We start from the raw sequence: 18,304 nt of genomic DNA, 5'->3' as shown, positions 1-18,304 counted from the left end.
CAACAGATTAAATGCCATGTTGAGGCTGTCATTTTTAGCATCAACATGGATGTTAAAATCACCCACAATAATTATTTTATCTGAGCTCAGAACTAAATTAGATATAAGTCTGAGAAATCAGACAGAAACTCTGTGTAAGGCCCAGGTGGACGATAGATGATAACAAGTAAGACTGGTTTCTGAGTTTCACAGCTGGGGTGGACAATGCTAAGCATCAGGCTTTCAAATGAATTAAAAGTCTGTCTTGGTCTTTCATTAATTAATAGACTGGTGTGAAAAATTGCTGCCACACCGCCCCCTCATTCCTGGAGGTAAAGATGGCAGTAACATTTGCAAACAGTTGGCAAAGAGAAAGGTCAGGGGGCTAGAACGATATTGGTGTATCACAGCTGAAAACCTTCAAAGTTGCAAAACTGCACACACTTTGTTAAATTGTTCTTCAAATTTGCATTCTAATTATCCAGCCTAAACAGTACAAATATCCTTTGGTCAGTGTAAAGTGGTAGCATGCCTGCACTCATTAAGACTTTCCTAGTGAGAGTAAAGGGGTTTTTCTGTGACAGAAACTGGCATTTTAGCTCTAAGCATACGTCACACTAGTCACGATTGCCATGTCCCAAACCCAAGTACCATTTTCTACCCAGTCCAACAGTCCTGCACTCACACTTTTCCTCATGTTCCAGGACTGAATAAGCTTCCATTTGTGTTAGCTCACTAAACACTCTCTCACACAAAAGCATCATAGTCAGGTTAATGGTTTTTAAGCACCGTGTGGCTTAATTAGGGCTTTTGGAAACCATTACACGCTATCCTCTCACAAGGTTTCTAGACTTGCTCATTACTTCACATGGAATTGTTCACAGAGGCAGCTTTAGTTAAGGAAGTGTTGGTGTTTGTGCTTGGGAATAATTGGATGTATACCATTTAACTGACATTTTTGCAGAGGGCCAGGGCATAGTACACTTAACTGTAAGCAGCAATCACATAAGTCAAATGACCTGCACTCTGAGGTCAAATATGCTTGCGGGCAGTGTACGGAGTAGATTGTCTAAGTTCTCGTGCTAAGGTGGATTGCCTCCATTTCTAAATCTTGCCAGATATATGTCTTTAACCTAGATCCCCAGCCTAATGGAAGAGTCTGTGGGAGCAGCCATAACAGGCAGCACAGAATCTCCACAGCTCTACATTAGCTTTCCCTCCCCCCACTGCAGTGGATAGACCCATAAACAAATCAATTTCTCTCAGCTTCTCAACTAAAAGCTGTTTCAGTTGCTTTATTATTGCATGTAATGGGACTCACACATCAACCAAGGTTAACAGTGAGCATCAAATCCACTCGCCTGCGTTTGTTTAGGTTCTATAACTTAGGGTTTGTGGGAAATTCTCCAAATCTATCTTTATAATACCATGTCATAAATTTGGCAAAAAAGTCTAAAATGCCTACTTAGCTTACTCAAGAAAACAAACTAGCCCCGGATTCGATGTTTTATATAAAAAACAAATCCCTTCGTTGTCCTCTCCCAAGGATAATCAGTGCTATGTTCAATTTGGAATCTAAATATAATTTCATTATTTATCAACTATTTATCATCATAAAAAAGCATGACAAAAAACCCCAAAACAATCTGTAACATTATCAACAACTAACTTATCTCTTTCAACAAAATGTACATAAAAGAAAACATGGACATTTAAACTATTCCTCAGCAGCCGGAGAAAATATGCCAACAAAAGGGTCCCAGACTGCTTCTTTAGAAGATTTTTTCATAACAATACAACATAGATGTCTGTTGTTACTACAATAATTTTGCAGCAAGCGCTCTTGTAGCTACAGCACAGCACTGAACTGGCATGTTGACACCAGCATTGGCAGTTTCCAATTAAAAGTAAGCACCATTGGTCTCCAGTCTAATTGCCAGCAAACGACATTGTGTATAAAAAATAGAGATCAAGAAACACTTGATCACAGCACTTTCAGGTAGAAGCAGAACAGCACAAGAATAAATTACACAGTCACATTTAAGGATATATATACAAACACAAAGTTAGAACAATGGGTCCGAAAAGAACCCTGCATTTCACTTGGAAGAATGCTGTTTGAGTCTTAACTACTGATATTATACAGTCATTTCTTATCACAGTTGGTCCTTGTCCATAAGAATGAATGAAATAGCCAGATATATGATAACAATAATAATAGTAAAATGATTATTAATACTAATGCTAATAATAAAACTGAATTCTTTTTGTTTTTTGACATCAAATGTTTTGTCATTATGTGCTTTCTCTAAAATATGCCAGGGTTTCTCTGAGCTGTAACAGGTTCACTGGATTTCTAGACTAATTATTTTTAGCTGGGTTAGGGTTAGACACAGAGGTCACAGTCCTTAAATTAACCTATTTCTCAAATACAGATGAGCATGCTACTGTTGTGGGGTCAGAGTCAAGTCAAAGCTGGACATTACTGAATGAAACACAGAAAATAAAAGAGTTCTAAAGGGAAGGTCCTGAGAGAAATGGAGAGGAATGGCTGCCTACACCAGAGTCATGATTCATTGAAAGAGCTCTACTGGAAATGAAAGCGAGTAAAAGAAGAAGTAAATACGAGGAGAAAAATAAGGCAGGAAGAAATTGAAAGCTAAGGGAATGAATGCCTATGAGAATGAATAAAGAGTTTTGTGGCATACCCTCAAGGGTTTAATTGAATTTCCAATTCAAGAGAAATATGGAAGACTGCACAAGATTTGTGAAATAAAAAGATGATTACAATTAAAAAATAACATTTTACATGATAGACAGAGTTCTATCATGTCTTAACCCTTCAAGTTAATAATAATGTTTTTTTGTTTTTTTGTTTTTTTAATTTTTTTAAACTTTATTCCCTATGTAATATATATTTTACAATTCCCATCCTATGTTGCTGTGCACCTATAAATACAATTTCCATTACAGGTTGCATTTTTGATTCTGCATGCCAGCAGTGACCAGAGCCAGAATGCATTTGGGTTTTGCTTTTATAAGTTCATTCATCAGATTCTCTTTTTATTCTTTTTAGTTTAGTTGTCAAAGATTGAGGTCATCATGAAATCACATCCTTGTCTGTCCTTGTGAATGTGATATGTATTGAACATTTAAAAAAAAAATTTTACAGCCATTTTTAACATGTTTTTTTACAGTAATACTGTAATTTCTAGATTAAATAGCAATTTATTCTGTATTTATTACAGAATGCAGTATAAACATAATGCAGTTACTTTGGTGGTTTGTCTATGTGTGGGACATAAAGATGAGCCACAGTCACACACAGTCATTTAAGAGCAGTATAGAGTCAATCTTTGACAAACAGTCAAACATTTCTTAGTGAAAATCGAATGGTATTTGTCCTAAACTGTTCCCTAACAAAAACACTATTCATATACTTATTTTCTGCTGGCTATCCTGATAGGTGTCACAAGGGAAATGAATCTAAGCAGAGATGCCCAGATCTCCTTCTCCCTGGCTACATCCTCAAGCTCTTATGGGAGGGTGGGGGCAGGGATACCAAACAGTATTCCCAAACAAGCCAAGATATGCAATCTCTCTAGCGTGTCCTGGGTCTCCTCCCAGTTGGACACCTCACCCAAACCCCCTTCACTGAAAGCTCATTGATGCGACTTCTATCCACAGTCTTATTTTTTCAGTCACTTGCCACAGCTTGTGCAACCATTGCAATTTATCAAAGGAAACATGTACACTGGCCAAAACATAAATAAGGAAACATGTTTATGTGGATTATCAAGAAGGTGGTAAAGAAAATAGATGGAAGAAAAAGGCTACCTCATCTGTTAGCCCAGTATGACAAATTTAAACCAGAACAATCTAAACAAAAATTGTAGCTCCTTTACAGTTGTATAAAATTTTAAAATATTTAAGTTTTTGAGTATTTCGGGTCAGTTTAGAAACATCTATTTTTTTAATTGTTTTGGAAAAAAAGCAACATGCAAGCTCATGTAGCTCAGAACTGGCAGCAAAATAAGTTCCTCATGCCGCGCCCTCAGAGGACCCTCAGAGGGCCAGAGTCTGAAAGAGTGGATGGAGGGGGATCGACCTGATGGGATGCACAACTGTCAAGGGGCAAATCTATATTAAAATGAGACATTAATTATTGAACCTGTTCTATAAAGTGCTTAGTATTCCCAAGATTCCTCGACACAAAGTAAAGTAAGCCACTTTGAAGGCCTGCTACCACTGAATGTTTCATGCTCAATAAACTGTAAGTTTTTATGTATATATGCAGAAAGCATGGTGCAACAATAATTGTCTTCACATAGTTTCATGTACTGCTTTATTGTTTATTTCTGGTCTTGTCATGTTTATGATTTGGTGAACCAAGGATAGCGTTAAAGTATTCTGTTTTATGTTGTGTTTAGGTGCTGCAGGATTTCCAGCTTTTCTTTGGAGAACCTATTAAGAAGTGAACAGACTTTCTCAAGGCCAAATTCATTAAAGAAAACAATAACCTCACAGAAACGCTGAGATTGGATTCCTTTATCCACTCTGCAGAAATGTGAAGATCACCCTTCAAGAAGCTATGAATGGTATAGTCAGGGTAAATGGTAAATGGCCTGTATTTATATAGCACTTTACTAGTCCCTAAGGACCCCAAAGCGCTTTACATATCCAGTCATCCACCCATTCACACACACATTCACACACTGGTGATGGCAAGCTACATTGTAGCCACAGCCACCCTGGGGCGCACTGACAGAGGCGAGGCTGCCGGACACTGGCGCCACCGGGCCCTCTGACCACCACCAGTAGGCAACGGGTGAAGTGTCTTGCCCAAGGACACAACGACCGAGACTGTCCAAGCCGGGGCTCGAACCGGCAACCTTCCGATTACAAGGCGAACTCCCAACTCTTGAGCCACAATCGCCCACAGGGTTCACAAAGTAAGTAGCCACAACCTTTATATAATTATTTTGACATTAAGCTGTCAAGTGGCAATCTAAATTACAGAAGGCTGAATCCAAAACACCAGAAAATCAGAGTGAATATATGATGTAGCAGGCTAGTCCATTTTAACAAAAAATCATTGCAGCAATTAAAAATGGTACTGGTTTGTATGGCACATGCTTGTTTGCATGCCTGACAACACTGGGGCATGCATACATGCTCTCCTATTTAAAATCCCTGGTAAAAAGTGAACTCTGTGTGAGTTTTGGTGAATTTTGTGAACTGGGAGCTGTGGTCTCCCAGGTCCCATATCATAAAGGAATCACCACCATGTAAGGCAGACGTTCCCAAAGTGTGGGGCCCGCCCCCTAGGGGGGGCGCAGAGCCATTGCAGGGGGGGCGCGGCATGAAAAGGGAAAAAAAAAAACAAAACAACAACGCTTGGACACTGCTAGCACGGGCGCCCACGCAAACGCAAAGCAGGAGATGAAGCATAGCTGAATATGTTTCCAAACCAACTTCATTCTAAGCCAAAGACTAGAAAATATGGTGAAGCATATCTTCCCTTTGGTTTCACCTGCACAAGTGCCAAGGTAGGTCTCCCTGCAGAATTGGTTTTCCCTTCGTTGGGAGCAGCGCTGGGCTGTTTAAATCACGGACAAACAGTATCCCACATTCTTGATTTGTATTTCACAAACACTTGTTGTAATGACTAACTACTCCTGACATTTTGGAAATGTTAGCTCTTTATACAGTAAAGTTACAGCGGGATACAAATAACATCAGGTCGTTCCTGCCACAATTTGTTCTCTCGGTTCAAATCACGGACAAACAGCATCCAACAGTTGTTTATGTTTTTGAACCCATTTTGCAGAGGGATTTTTTGAAAAATGTATTGATAGCAATGTTGAATATTATTACACAGGAAAAAAAAACAACTACATGTAAAATAATTACACCGTGACGCCTCTGCCTTTCTAAATGGAGGGACAGTAACTGTGTGTATATGTAAGTGTGTAAAACCTGCAGTTAGTCAGATTAACAGTATTTCGTCTCTATCTGCCATTCTGCAATTCATCTCATGTAAACAATAACGTGCACACAGCGTGACATGAAAAAAGGCACATACCTTTGACGTTGCAACTCTGTATTCCTCGTCCACACGTAACCACAAAAAAGGAGTTTTAAAAAATCTCCGTTCTCGGTGATTCGAAACGCCGTTTACGTGGACGAAACAGCTGCGTGTTCAAAAATACCCGTGTAGGTGTGGACATAGCGTAAAAGAGTTAGTAGTTTATTTTCTTACTACCTGTAATTTATTGCAGATTTCTTGTATTTGCTTAATTGTTTACTAAATGTTTGAGGTGTAAAATAAACCGCAATGGAGCAAAATATGGATCTGTGTGGTTGGAGGATGTGCGTGCGTGTGCACGCGCGAGGGGGGGCGCGAACATTTTTCTTGTAAAACAAGGGGGGCCCAGCAAAAAAAGTTTGGGAACCACTGATGTAAGGAATCTTCACTGTAGGTGTAATGCATCAAACTTCATAATGCTCCTCAGGTGTCAGAGTTCAAGAATTTAACTCTTAACCCCGTGTCTTGGCTTTTAAGTGAGGTTTTACCATTTTGAACATGTCTGAGGAATTTCAAATTTTATACAAACATTTGAGTCAGCACAAAGGGAATTAATCAATTAATCAAGCACAGCATTCAAAACTAAAACACATTTTTCTCGTCAGGATTGCAAGTAACTAACTGTATTTGGCATTTTAGTTAAATAATGCTACTAATAATGTGTTTTTCAATTTATTCAGCTTTTTTGTAAAACGGAAAATTTAAAGATTTATAGATACCAATAATAGTAGTAATACTACTACTACTACTACTAATAATAACATCATTGTAATTAAAGAGCTTGCACACAGAAACATGATCATCATGAAAAATGATTTTGGTAATTGCCAACACTATTAATTTAGTAAAGCTGTGGCAAACACTTCATCTAATAAATTTGTTTGGCATCATATATATATATTTGTGGACCACCATGCACGATATCGATGTAGGTCTCTGCCATAAAAGACCAGAATGAAGGATCTCAGCACTAATCTTATCACCGTGTTGATTAAAATTAAACAAGATGCGCAAATGTTTAGTTCATGAATCCACTTTCAACTTTGTTAGAAATTTGGTTTGAAATCAAAAATCGTCACATGCCTTTGACCCTGGTAAGAAATTTCAGCAGATATGTGACCAGAATGTCTTTGGATCTAAGCATAGTATTCATAAGAATAGCATGATCTATGTTGTCCTAAGAAACTTGTTTCCAAAGATTAATTCTGCTCTGATGAATACTCATTTGGTGGCTGTCTTTCACAGTCAAGATATTAAAAAGTAATTACATCAATGCAGTCTTGAAGCATGATTTTAAAATTGTTAAGTGCACAGGAAGAGATGCACCTTTTGCTGATAAACCAGTACATAAGACAGCTGCACAAGTCACTGGGGATAATTTGCACCAGTGATGGGACTAACGGCGTTACAAGTAACGGCGTTAAAAGTAACGGCATTACTAACGGCATTACTAATGGTTTTTCAGTAACGAGTATCGTTACTTTTTTCAGTAACGAGTAATCTAACTAATTACTATTCCTATCGTTACAACGCCGTTACCGTTACTAACAAAAAAGTGCGGTGCGGTCGCGGTACTATTTTTGAACAAACAGATGGTTGAAGCTGTGTTCATCTTACGGCACCTGATATCAATTGCACGGAAGTAGATGTAAGTAATCTGGGCGCTACAGCTTTAAGCAGCTGCGTGCGTTCCCGTGGGCAGCAATCACTGTCTGTCAAGTGGTGTACACTTGAGAAGTGAAACGAAAAATCATACATGATTCCAAACATTTTTTACAAATAAATAACTGCAAAGTGGGGTGTGCGTAATTATTCAGCCCCCTTTGGTCTGAGTGCAGTCTGTTGCCCATAGACATTGCCTGAGTGCTAATAACTAAATAGAGTGCACCTGTATGTAATCTACTGTCAGTACAAATACAGCTGCTCTGTGACGGCCTCAGAGCTTGTCTAAGAGAATATTGGGAGCAACAACACCATGAAGTCCAAAGAACACACCAGACAGGTCAGGGATAAAGTTATTGAGAAATTTAAAGCAGGCTTAGTATTCTGCCCTCCCTGTACGTTGATGCCCAGTTTGGCAGATAGATAAACAGTTCTTCAAAAGGAGAGGCAAAGGCTTCCAGTTCTCATTGCAGGGTTTATTTGTCTCCCTAATGAAGGCACTGTAAAACTACAAACATAAGAAAAGCATATTAAAACATACATTTGGAACATAATATATTTCTCACATTACAAAGTACAGACTGAAGACTTAACAACTTGAATTATAGCTGGTATAACCAAGAAAAATAAATGAAAACATGTTAACTCCAAATCCCGCTAGCTTGATGCTAACACATAATGGAATTTCCTATTGACATGCTAACACAATTGGCATCGGCAGTGCAGCTAACCCGCCGGCTTCAAATATGAGCGTCAACAACCCATTTTACATCACATGCTTAACATGAACACAGAATACAATCGTACTTACAAGCATATATTTCTCATGCTCCAGTACAGCCAACTTCAGAGCTAATATTTTGTGTGCTGGTAGCACCTTAGCCAGACTCCGTGAACTTTTCCTATATTTACTAGAGAAGATTTGAGTACACAAACCCGCTTCCTCCCCCTAGTGGGGTGGTGGAGCTACTGCACCCCAGCAGTGGCAGCACACTTAGGCTACAAAAATATTTCCCAAGCCTTGAACATCCCACGGAGCACTGTTCATGCGATCATTCAGAAATGGAAGGAGTATGGCACAACTGTAAACCTACCAAGACAAGGCTGTCCACCTAAACTCACAGGCCGAACAAGGAGAGCGCTGATCAGAAATGCAGCCAAGAGGCCCATGGTGACTCTGGACGAGCTGCAGAGATCTACAGCTCAGGTGGGGGAATCTGTCCATAGGACAACTATTAGTCGTGCACTGCACAAAGTTGCCCTTTATGGAAGAGTGGCAAGAAGAAAGCCATTGTTAACAGAAAACCATAAGAAGTCCCGTTTGCAGTTTGCCACAAGCCATGTGGGGGACACAGCAAACATGTGGAAGAAGGTGCTCTCGTCAGATGAGACCAAAATGGAACTTTTTGGCCAAAATGCAAAACGCTATGTGTGGTGGAAAACTAACACTGCACATCACTCTGAACACACCATCCCGACTGTCAAATATGGTGGTGGCAGCATCATGCTCTGGGGGTGCTTCTCTTCAGCAGGGACAGGGAAGCTGGTCAGAGTTGATGGGAAGATGGATGGAGCCAAATACAGGGCAATCTTGGAAGAAAACCTCTTGGAGTCTGCAAAAGACTTGAGACTGGGGCGGAGGGTCACCTTCCAGCAGGACAACGACCCTAAATATAAAGCCAGGGCAACAATGGAATGGTTTAAAACAAAACATATCCATGTGTTAGAATGGCCCAGTCAAAGTCCAGATCTAAATCAAATCGAGAATCTTTGGCAAGATCTGAAAACTGCTGTTCACAAACGCTGTCCATCTAATCTGACTGAGCTGGAGCTGTTTTGCAAAGAAGAATGGGCAAGAAATCTCTAGATGTGCAAAGCTGGTAGAGACATGCCCTAAAAGACTGGCAGCTGTAATTGCAGCAAAAGGTGGTTCTACAAAGTATTGACTCAGGGGGCTGAATAATTACGCACACCCCACTTTGCAGTTATTTATTTGTAAAAAATGTTTGGAATCATGTATGATTTTTGTTCCACTTCTCACATGTACACCACTTTGTATTGGTCTTTTCACGTCCAATAAAATTGATTCATGTCTGTGGCTGTAATGTGACAAAATGTGGAAAAGTTCAAGGGGGCCAAATACTTTTGCAAGCCACTGTATGTATGGGATATTCACCTATGCCAGCTAGAACGTTCTTATATTATATTGTGTGCCTTGACCATTTTTTCCATTGTAAGGCTGTATTGACACTCGGAACTTTGAGCATTGTCTGTTCTGGCTATTTAGAAATAAAATCAGTTTAACCTGTCCCAAGATGTATGTAAATGTATTGATGTAGAATAATTTCTTGTCTGGGAGTTCATATTTTAGTCATGGGTGTTAAATGGGATCTATATATAGGGTATATAAATAACATAAAATAAAATAAAATAAAATACGTCTTGTATTTTACTGAAGGAAAGACGTATAGAAATTCTACTCTGGAAATCTGCAGTGCCCTCTTTGTTGGTGATAAATGTTCTCTCTTTTGTGATTCAATAAGGTGCACTGCACATGAATCATTCTTATTGTTTAAGTGTTGAGTCAGTCACTATTCTTGGTGTTTTTGTTATTACCATTCATGGTGTAAGGAGTATAACACTATTTTAGTATTGCTCGCTTAACTCTGCTGTTCAGTGTTAAAATAACAATGGAAACCAAAACCAATGGAAACTCCTTGAGTGTTTACTCCTATAGAGTAACATTATCCAATTTGCTGCGTAGAAGAAAAATGACAGGTTCCTGGGTAACTCCCAAGTTACCAAGTGAGAAACACATGATTACCAAATGAAAGAAACAATGTTTCTAATTAGTCAAAGTTACTTCTGAGCCATCCCAAATAAACAAATCAGTTTCAGCTTTTCAATCACAATTTTGTGGTCAACTACATAATTAAAAAAACCAAAACATGTATGACTATTTTAGACCCAGTCTCTAATGTTCTCAAAAACACTTCATGAAGTGTTAGGGAGTTTTAAACTAAAAGATACTTTTGAAACTCGTCTTTAATTGTTGTATTTTGATGGATTGAGGTCAGACATTTTAATGAGGAGATTCACACATAATCTGTCAGCCAGCCAGAAGACAGAGAACTGTTATTTACTGAAAACATCCAAGAGGCAGTGGCATCCATTATTTTGCTGAGAATCATATCTGCACTGCTAGAGGAATATTTGAGTTGCACTACAGTGCTTAAAAGTTAATCCAAGGAGACTGGCAGGAAACCGGATATATATACCAAAATAGAAGGGGTGTAGCAGGCAATAAGAGAATCAGGAGCATGATTGTATCTCACCAAATGCATCCTTTAAAAAAAGTGAAAACATTAAGATGTTCCTCACTGGATGATTTATAGTGCCTAAAATGTACTGTGTTTAGCTGGCAATGAAATTTTTGATGAAAACACAACGTTTAAAAAAAGGAAAGAAAGCAACCTAAAAATATACCCTCACTAGAGGTATGTGCATTAGTCATGGAGATGAGTTACTGATTAGAGTTCTCAGACTGTTGAGTTAATTGCCTCATTCTAACTTTGGCTGAGCTAATTTGCCAGATAATTTGAGGAGAGCAGAATGAATTACACATACTCTCACAGGTCAAGAGTTCACTGGGTTAATGATAGTGGTGATTGTGACCTTGTGAGGCTAGCAGAATGAGAATAGAGTGGAAACTCAAGACACCACATTAGAAATCGGTATGAAGAGAGAGAGAGAATCTATTTATACTTTATTCCCTATGAATTGTGTGGCTGAATTACATGGCTGTTGGTTACTGAACACGCTGTCAATCACACATCAGTTGTTTCCTGAGTAATACAGTATAGTTTTGTGTTTTAAATACTGTATCTACTAATAAGAAATTAAGGGACTTTAAGGGATATTTATGATTCTGTGTTACATTTTTACCAACAAATCAAATACTGGATGAATTAAGTAACATATTATTATATTATACTATACATAAGTAATAATATGTTCAAAAAACTGCATACATCTTTGGAACACACCTTGATCCAAACTTTATTTAGATTGATTTAGTCACTTGACCTATCCCACAATCCCCTCTAGATTTTTTCTCTGTTATCAAATATTTTTGCATCTCTCTCCTGGTCCCACACAGCAAAACTGAAAAAGTGAGCAAAGTGTTTCAAAATAGTAGCTGGATTTCACTGACGAGAGTTAGTCTGTTGTATCACTGCAGATCAGAGTGTTGACACTGTGTGTTTGTGTGTATGTGTGTGTTCGAGCAAACAGAGCTTTTTCCACCTTCCAACAGATGAGAATAACACCTGTAACCATGGTAACCGTGCTCAACAAAGATGAAGACAGTTGAAGCCTCAAAATGTTCAGAAAAAACACAAATTAAAAATGTATGAAACAAAACCTCCTCAAAAACTGCACAAACATGAAATGGCTAAAAATTAAGAAATAAAAACTCATTTTGAATGACTGTAGATATCATCTATTTCTAGAAATCACAGTCCCCTTAACTTTTTCTGTTTTTCTTACTGTTCCTTATGGTTTAAATAGCCAAAATGGATATATTATAGCTAATTCCTGTGTGGATTTCTTTTAACTTCAACTTAATTTCATAACTTTGCTGTTGTTTCAGTTGGACTGTACGTCTGTTGGACTATACATTTCTGCCCATGCATGTGATAAGAGAAAGATTTTGTTATTTTGCATTTTTCAGCATTTTTAAACAAATAGCACAATCGTCTTGCCTTTGGTAGTTCTTGAATACTTGGGATTCTGATGAAACAGGATTAATAATAAAATATTAATGATTCTTTTTAGGGTCAATGCCGGTCTTTTAACCCACATGCATGCGAGGTTGAAAACAAGGTGTTTGTGGTTACATTCAATTCAGTTCGGAGCATCCTGTCTTTCAGACTCACCTACCATTAAATCTTGTCCATCCCCTGTCTAATGCTTTCTGGAAGACTTGGAACATTTTTAAAAAGAGTATAAGGGGGGAAAAAAAATCAGTAAGAGGGTGATGGATGAAATTTTCAATAGAGAAAAAAAGAGGATGTGGTTGCTCTACCCAAAATAGATGGATATAAACATCTTTGATGTTTGACAATGACAGAAAAAAAAATGAGTTTTTTAAACAAATATCTACGAAGCAGCTTAGTTACCCAAAGTGTGTGTGTGTGTGTGTGTGTGTGTGTGTGTGTGTGTGTGTAAATGTTTTTAGGATTTTAGATAAGACCACACATGAGAATAAACCAGGTTGTCATGGTATCTGATTCTCCTTGGGGGATGGTTGAGAGAAGCCATCCAATCAAGAAAGCTGGCTGAAAACATGTTCTTCAAATTACATAAAATATGCAAAATTTGTGACTTCCTGTTCCTAAGCCAACACAAAAATCATGCACCCTCATGACAAATCCTCCATTAGTGGGTTCAGCCAGTGTCTACTATGCAATTTCATTGCAGAATGGATCAACTAGAAAATCCATTACAGTTTAATAAATGGCCTATTGTAACCTTGAGCAACTCTGCAATAAAAATTTGTAGACATAACATAATAAAAAGGTACTCCAGTCTCATTTAAGCTAGCCAGCCCTGACTCCTAGCAAGCGTGTATATTTAAATTAAAATTTGCTGGTGTGGGAGATTGGTGCACAATGCATATTCAGATGCTAATTCTCTGCATTTGTCTGTGGAGCAGTGGGCCATATAATTTGACTTTGTGTGGGACTGTCCTGAGTGCCAGCTTAGGCTGAAGAAACGGAAATTAAATGTTTATGAGATGATGCGAGCAAAATACACTGAGTGAAAATATGATGGGAGGGATGGAAATAACTTTTTTTTTGCAGCTCCCGGGCAGAACATTAAACTTATTGTTTATGGTATTTTAGGAGTGGTTGTTTATGTAAAAAAAAACAATTTTTTTCCTTTTTTCTTTTTTTGTTACAATTTTTGTCTTTTGCATTTAAACGCAACTGTGTCTGGTGATCAAAACTGATAGAAGTATTACGGCTCTCAAGCATGGTGACTTGTGACATAATTACCATATCTGTATGTCGCCATTTACATTACATTTTTCACAAACACTAGTATATTTCATACATAGTAAAAGTGTTTTCTTTAGTTGTTTGCTTCACTGCTATCCATATTTTGTACAATCAGAGCCAATGATCCTTGTGAGATTTAAATGAAACCGTGTTCAACAGTTTCCACAATCATCTAAATGCATAATTGAGAATGTTTATAATAACTGTTTCTTTTCTATTGCAAAATGTATTACTTGTCAGATTGGCTGTAAGCTAAAGTGAAAATTACTTGGAAAATGAGAATCCATCAATGTAAATCTTACAGATTAATAATTAATCAGAGCCATTCTGTTATTTGTTTTGCTGTTATTTGCGAAGAATTAAATGGATTTGTAATGACAACCATACAATAAGGGTTGGAAGGAAAAACAATCTTTTTGAAAAACAGCATAGGCCATGTACATGTCACTAAGATATATTGAGGTAATATATATAAAAGATGTAGTCTTGCCAGACTCAATAACACTACATCTTTTATCAGACAATAACAAGACAAACTTACTGCCCTGAATAAAAGGTCATCTAGAGTAATCCTTAAAGGTTGACATGTCATGTTTACATTTTAAGTGCAGAACCATGAATAATTAAAGTTTTGTCAGAGAACATTTTTTCTACACTGCAACAAACAACACTTTAATCACGCAGCAAGATTCAAGAACTGAATCTTAATTAATGCTCAGCTACTAAGATCTTAGAGTAAATCCTTTTTTGCATATGAACTCCCGTGTTTAAATTGTTTTGACTCCAAGAACATAGATCGGCTTCATGTGGCTACGTTATCTTGACTAATATACTATATATTTATGCACGTATTATATTTTCACATGTGTATATACATATACATGTATTAGCACTTGTTTATGTGCAACTCTGAGCACATTACGGTGTATATTTGTGCCTCCTACCAGTGGCGGAACAGCTTGATAAATAGGCCTCCAGATGTGTGTGAAGCCTATCTCTGGCAGTGAGGAATATTGGCTCGCTCTGCTACTTTATCATGGAAAGGCAGTTCTGACAGAAACCCTGACACAGAAACCTCTCCTCGAAGGGAAGTGGGGACAGCTTGGGCATAATTAGAATTAATGTGGAGATGTGGAATAAGGAAATGAGCCATCACAATACAGATCAGCTCTTCATTTCAGTTTTATTCTTCACTCGTTGAATTTCATGGGTAATAATGGATAGGCAAGGCTGCCAAACACTACGGCTCATGATGACAGATATTTATGCACTGTATCATTCACGCTCCTGTATGGCTGAACATTGAAATATATAGGAAAGAGAACATGTGTCAAACCTCTGCAAACACTTATGGAGATCAGGAAGGGAATGCTTTTTTTATGTATGGTTGCCTTTTAACCACTTCTTGCAAACCAAGTTAAATATACAGTACAACAGAAAAAAACAGGAACTTTTACGATTTTAGATTGTCACCATATGTTTTTTTGAATGTCCTGCTCAAAATGAAATCTATGACAGTTTTCATTTGTTCACAAGTGTTTAAACGTTGCAATACAGTTTGTGAATGTAAGTCGTGGGCATATTCCTATTAAAATGCAAAGCCTGATCTAATTTTTTAGTTTATATCTCTTTGATGTCATGTCATTACACTGCTTAGAGAACTAGATGATCATTTGCAGATCACATTTGCAGACTTGCCATGAACTTGTACAGACAGCAAACTTCAAATTCTGTGTGAAAAAGATCTTCCATGCTAAAGAGTGGTGATAACACCTGAGTTGTAAGTGAAGGCAACCAAGATATAAAAAAGCAGTCTTCAAAGAAAGGGTCACAAGCCCAAGTAAGGTAATTATGGTCAAGATGACATTAATTTGGGACATTCCTGGGTTTGTTCACCATTGGCCTAACTGTAAATTGTACAACCTTACCCTGTTTATCTGAAAACACCAGTCAATGACAAATGTCAATCACCACACACCTGACTTTATTTTGGCTCACTTCAGGTTCTTTTTCTTCAGCTCTGAGAGAGTGGATCCAGGCCATATCACAAATCCATACATAAAAGTGACCTGAACAAGACTTCCAGGGACCAATCTAAAACTAGAAAAACTAATGAAAGTGGAGTATCGGTGCAAAAGGAGGCAAGGAAATGGCAGACACATGTAAGTCAGCTAGTCACCAAGATTTGATTCATAGACGAAGCCACAGAACTTTCTGATCTACCCCTCACAAGCCTATATTGAAGTCTTACGTGACATGTTAATCTTAATAAGGGTTTATTATTAATTCTGATATGTTTGTATGTTTTAAAAGTGTGGGTATATTCCACCTTTCTGGTTAAAAAAAGAAATAAAGGCAGAAAAAGCTTCAAACCACTAGTTCACTTATTTATTGTCTTACTCCTTCTGAACTATCAATATTTAGTACTGGCATAGAAGTAACCTTTAAATTTAAACATTGTGATGGTGATATTGTGTTAAAATAACCAGTTGATTTTCATCCACATTTAGTCATTTCATTTTATGGTGACTGCACAAATCATAATAAAATCAATGTAAAGAAGGTCAAAATGTCAAAAAAAAAAAAAAAAATCAAAAGCACTGGCCCTGGATGAATGGATGGTATTGCAAGACCTGTTTAGCATGAAATTATCCAGAGTAAAAAAGAAACCAGTTTACCCTGGCAACCCACCATACCTGCTAATAGAACTGGACAAATTTAAATCAAATATACTCCTTCAATGAATCAAAACCTATGCCATCTTAAAATGCCACTCCTTTCCATTGTATTTCAAGTTATTAAGCAGTGCAGCATACCAGTGCTATAACTGAGAGGTTAGTCACCAGTGGGCACTTCTCTCCCACCAGAGAGTGATTGTGGGTTTTGACAACCACAGTTCATTAGTGGGTATTACAGGAAGCTTACAGACACGATTTAATTGTCCACGATATTTCATCCTTCCCATTACACAAGGTATCAAATGAAGTACCACAAACCCACAGGTATTCATTTCATTAATACGCTTGTTAACACTCTGTAGGGTAAAGGAAAAAAATGGATATGTATTATGCTCCTGTTCTGACATATTTACTTGGCAGACGAGAACATTCTCTAAAGTTTTAAAGCATATGATGCTGCTGACATGATGTACTAGGAATGAGGGCACAAACAGCAGTTAATATTGTCAAGTCTAGTATGCAGAAAGGTACTTGATTCAAACATATCCAACAGCTGAATGATACTGTTCAGAAAATGTGTTATTACTGAAGTTTTCTAAAGAATAAGCACTAGAAACAGGGAAAAATCACTAGAACTTTGGATGGGGCAGCAGTTTAAGCAGAGAAGCCTAGAGCTCCCTTTCCCCAGCCACTTCCTGGAGCTTATCTGGGAAAATACTGAGGTGTTCCAAGGCAAGCCCAAAGATTTAATCTCTCCAGCATCTCCTGAGTCTGACCTGAGGCCTCCTCCTCGTATGACATGCCCAGAACACCTCACCCACGATGAGATGTTCTGGGCATTCCTCCTGACAGGAGGAATTCTTGTCAGATGCTTAAACCATGGCAATTGGTTCCTTTGAACATGGAAGAGAAGCATCTCTACGCTAGGCCCTTGTCAAATTACTGAACTCCTCACCCTATCTAAGAGAGATGCCAGTTTTGAGAAAGTTTATTTTTGGCACTTGTATCTATGATTTCATTCTTTCAGTTACTACCCATAGGTTGTGACCACAGGTGATGATAGTGACATAGACAATCCAGTATGGCATTCACATCACTGCAGCCATGTCCAGTCCATTTGTCAATTTCCTGCTCCTCTCTCTCAAGGTTCAAGGACAAGACCTGAAGATAGTTCAACTTCTTTACTTGGGGAAGCAAATTGTTCCTGACCTGGAATGGGCACTGCATCCTTTTCCGCTGAGGACCATCACCTCAAACTTGGAGGTGCTAATTCTCATTCACACCACTCCACACGGAGCAGCAAATTGCTGCAGTGCAAGCTGGAGCCCACCACCTCATTAAGCATAAAACCACATAATTTGCAAAAACCATAGATTAGACTGTGAGGCCACCAAGGTGGAAGTCTTCCGCCACTGGTTCCACAGAGAGAACGAAGTAACAGTAATAAATGAAAGCCTGACAGAGTCCAACCACTACCACTAATGAGTCCAACTTATTGCCAAGTGGACCAAGCTCTCACCATGGTTGTACAATGGGCCAGACATCTCACACTCCCAAAGTACCCCCCACAGGATACTCAAACGGACATGGTCAAATGCCTTCTCCAAGTCTGCAAGACACATATAGAGTGGTTGAGCAAACCACTCAACAACCTCAAATATTCTCAAGACAAAAAGCTTATCTGAAATTAGACTAATGGACAGTCTTTGTTTCGAGCACCATGGCATAGACCAGAGCTTCCCAAAGTGTGGGGCCCGCCCCCTAGGGTGGGCGTAGAGCCATTGCAGGGGGGGGGGGGGGGGGGGGGGGGGCGTGGTATGAGAAGGAAAAAAAAA

At 38.3% G+C, this 18,304-nt stretch overlaps 1 long non-coding RNA gene across 2 annotated transcripts; it reads right to left on the bottom strand.

The window, feature by feature from the left end:
* Positions 1-5,268: 5,268 nt before the first annotated feature.
* Positions 5,269-18,250, bottom strand: LOC146525278 (uncharacterized). 2 transcript variants are annotated; one of them, XR_014874495.1, is made up of 3 exons: positions 9,154-18,250; positions 8,541-9,104; positions 5,269-8,237 (listed from the first exon to the last, which is right to left on the bottom strand). It is a non-coding gene; the product is annotated as an uncharacterized LOC146525278 (long non-coding RNA). The 2 variants fall into 2 exon arrangements; XR_014874492.1 differs by having other exon boundaries at positions 8,541-18,250.
* Between the last annotated feature and the right edge of the window lie 54 nt (positions 18,251-18,304).

This window comes from Neolamprologus multifasciatus, chromosome 1, assembly GCF_963576455.1.
Source record: "Neolamprologus multifasciatus chromosome 1, fNeoMul1.2, whole genome shotgun sequence".
Lineage (NCBI taxonomy): Eukaryota > Metazoa > Chordata > Actinopteri > Cichliformes > Cichlidae > Neolamprologus > Neolamprologus multifasciatus.
This window is presented reverse-complemented; position numbering and strand designations above follow the sequence as displayed.